The sequence below is a fragment of the Drosophila obscura genome, unplaced genomic scaffold (assembly GCF_018151105.1).
Source record: "Drosophila obscura isolate BZ-5 IFL unplaced genomic scaffold, ASM1815110v1 contig_18, whole genome shotgun sequence".
Lineage (NCBI taxonomy): Eukaryota > Metazoa > Arthropoda > Insecta > Diptera > Drosophilidae > Drosophila > Drosophila obscura.
The window spans coordinates 364897-368913 of NW_024542767.1; positions in this window are offsets into that span (position 1 = coordinate 364897).

The window sequence follows — 4017 nt, forward strand, 5'->3', positions numbered from 1 at the left end:
AAGCAGAATATATGGCTTTGTTTGAAGCTGTTCGAGAGGCTATTTGGCTAAAATCCTTGCTAGCAAGTTTAAAAATAGAATTAACAAATCCAATTAAGTTATATGAAGACAACCAAGGTTGCATAAGTATTGCCAATAACCCCTCATGTCATAAACGCTCCAAACATATAGATATAAAATATCATTTTACAAGGGAACAAGTTGAGAAGAATTTTATAAATCTTTTTTATATTCCAATAGATAAACAAATCGCAGACTTATTGACGAAGACATTTGCCAGCACCACGATTCATTGAACTGAGAAATCAAATGGGTCTAATGAACTGAAGATGAAACACTTAATTGATCTCATGGAGAGACTACACAAATATTTTTTTTTATTGCTTAATTTTTGAACTGATATAATTGTTTAACGTAATTTTAATTTGAAATGGTTTGATTAGTTTTTTATGGGTTTTCCCTAATCCTCGCAGCAAATGCTGGACTATATGTTAACTCCCATAATAGCCTGCCTTGTTTTAACGTAAATATGTAACCAGTGATAAAGAATATAATATTTTTGAGGAGGTGTGTTAAAATATCAAATTGAATATAGTATATTTCAATGTTATCGATATTAGTAACAAAAACATTATATTCTTAATGAATAATAATTTGTCTTTTTCTTAATATCGATATACGGTCACACTTGTATAATATCGTTCTCTTCTTCTTCTGACTTCTGAGCTGTGTGGACGTATTGAGGAAGAATTATATTTTTATATTATTGACGGCAAGCGCAGTGCTAATAAAATACAAAATACGAATAAATACAAACATAAAAGGAAACCTTACATTCTGTTTAATATATGTATATACTACTGGAAGGCTGAAACCAAAGGATGCACAAGATATACATGGATTAAATATTCGACTCACGTTTTGTTTACTGAAAATTATTTCAGCAGGTAATTTGTCCTGCGTTTCTATCGCGGTTCTAAATTGTTCGTATTCTTCGGTTACACTGTACAACAATAATACTGTAACGAGATCATCCATTATTTGCATGTTCATTTCATTTATTTTGTCCAGAATGTCAAAAAACTTTTGTAGATGACTGTGCATGTCTTCACCGTTTTGCATTTTTAGTAATATAAGCGATTTTAATAAATGCGCCTTTCGCGCCGGACCTTTTGATTGATACACACTTTCCAGTTTTTCCCATAGTTCTTTTGATGTGGTACAATTTTTTATTTGTCTTAATTCTGTCGTTGCGATTGACAAAATTAAGTCTGATTTTGCTTTACCATCATTTGTGTCCCACTCAGTTTGTCCATCGGCACAAACTGATTTTACACACTGTCCGTTCACATATTTCCATAAATCGTTTTTAATTAAAAGGGCTTGCACCTGTATTTTCCATGTATCATAATTTTCCCTTCCGAGGGGAGCTATTTTTATTCCCGTACTCAAAAAAGAGTTAAGGGGTATATTAGATTTGTGGTAAAAGTGGATGTGTGTAACGCAGAGAAGAAAAATTTTCCGACCCCATAAAGTATATATATTCTTGATCAGCATCAATAGCCGAGTCGATAGAGCCATGTCTGTCTGTCCGTCTGTCCGTCTTGTTTGCCGGCTGGATCTCAGAGACTATAAAAGCTAGAAAAACCAAATTTTGTTTCCAGACTCATTTGATATCACACTGCTACAAGTGTATTTCAAAAAAATTTCAAAGATAGCAGATGTAGCAAAAAAATGTAAAATGTTAAATTTTTTTTTTCTAAAATTCTAAAAAATCATAAGCTCAAAAATGTATATACTGACTGAGTACGGGTATAAGTAGAGTCGCGTCCCCAGAAGCGACTCACACGTTCCTTCTCGTTATGTTTGCGTAACTCATTTTTTTTTTTTTACTTTGTACAGCTTAATCCGTTCATTTATTTTTTGAGAACTCTTGCAACACTGTTTTTAGTTTTTGTATTTTTTAAATTTTAACGTTTCTTTCTCGGCGTCGTTTTGCCGATTTTCTTTTCCCGAGTTTTCCGCTACTGCACATACATACGTTTTTGCCGATCTCTTTTTCACATACGCGCACACACACAAACACGTCTCTGCAGTTTACTGATCGTTCGTTTTCTATGCTTTGATAATATGCACATACACTTTTACGATTTCGTCGTCCATGTACATATATTGTTCAATTTGGTGTTTCACAAATGTCTATATTTCCTTTATTATTACAACGGCATGTGGCTCATTTTAAAGTGCCTGGGTCCATAACCTGTTGTTAATAAATACGCAGCTCGTTGTTAGGTTTTAAAGTAATACTACATGTTTATTGTGGATATTTGTAATGCGCTTGTCGGCAGCTCGAAGACCACTCATTGAGTTCGTGAGATGATAATATAGGGATGAGTAAGAACTATCGACACATATAATTTGATACATTTCAACAAGATTTGGGTGGCTTTCACATATGAAAATATCCGTGAAATTCCGTTAAATTTAATGAGAAGTCTCACAGGTGATTTCATATAGGACATTTCAAAAGAGTCACGAGTGATTTCATATGGGACATTTCAAAAGAGTCACGAGTGATTTCATATGGGACATTTCGAATGAGTCACGAGTGATTTCATATAGGACAATTTCGGAAGTTTCCCGAGTGATATCCCTCGTGGCATGTCCCGAGTGATTTCACTCATGCACCGATAGAAAAAAGCCCTGAAATTTTAATATTTTCACTTAGATTTTAATATTTATGCCATTGATTTTCATCCAAGAGTGGTTGTATTAAAATTGAATATTTTTCACTTAAATTTTGATATTAATATAGAAATATTTAAATTTAATATATTTCATATTTAAATTTTATATGTTTCATATTTAAATTTAATATGTTTCATATTTAAATTTAATATGTTTCATATTCAAATTTAATATGTTTCATATTTAATGTTAATATGCTTCATATTTAAATTTAATATGTTTAATATTTAAATCTAATATGTTTCATATTTATATTTATATTTATATTCATTTTTAACTAATTGGTTATTATTTTGCGTACGCAAATTACATTTCAAGTCCTCATGGTGTGAATTGGTGTAATATGTGACGCTTGTTTTGCGGTGTCTCATTCAGCACTTTTAAAAAGTCAACGGTTTATTTCTCATAACCGCCCTAAGATAGACCGTTGAAAATATGGGGCATCGATCGTAGAGCTTGCAGATAGCTTTTTGACGAAACATATGTTTTGGTAAAAAGTGGCAACGCCATCCCGTTGTTTTGATTCCGTATTGCACTTATATTTATTGCTAATTACTTTTCTTAAAGTAAAAAGCAAGGAAAAAATACGGTATTGATGGGAAAACGTGGGCTGCTGCATCCGGTGGTTCTAGGAGTCGGTCTCTTTCTCCTCCACAATCTGCCCATATCCGTGAGTATGGTGAATTAAGAAAACGACGACGTGCAGTGATCTTACTTTATTGCCTTTTCTCGGAATTTTTGTGCCACAGACCGAGGTGTACATAACCCCAAGACCACGGCAGCACCTACCGTCCCTGCTTTTCGACAGCCCACCAGGAGAAAGAAAATCCACAGTTCGAAATTGTATCAATTGAAGTGGTGCAGTTCCCATTGGGGTAAATATCTTGTCCGCGAAGTTCCAATATATAGTTCTAAAATGTAATCTTCTATACATAGGAATCGCACCACTAGTACATACGTAGTGATACCTAGTTATGTATGTCTGGGTATAACCTGATATAACTCTTGGTATAACCTGATATAACTCTTGGTATAACCTGATATAACTCTTGGTACAACCTGATATAACCCTTGGTACAACCTGGTATAACTCGCTGGGATACGTGGACTCGCTCCGGCAAATTTTTCGACCGGCAGCGTGCTCGGGTCAGTTGAGGTTATATAACCTCCCCGTCCGACCTACGGGTGTGAGCAACGTGATCCCAAGGATGGACTTCCTCACGCTGTGAGCCGGTATACCATTACCGTCGCAACCAGCTTCGACAGTTG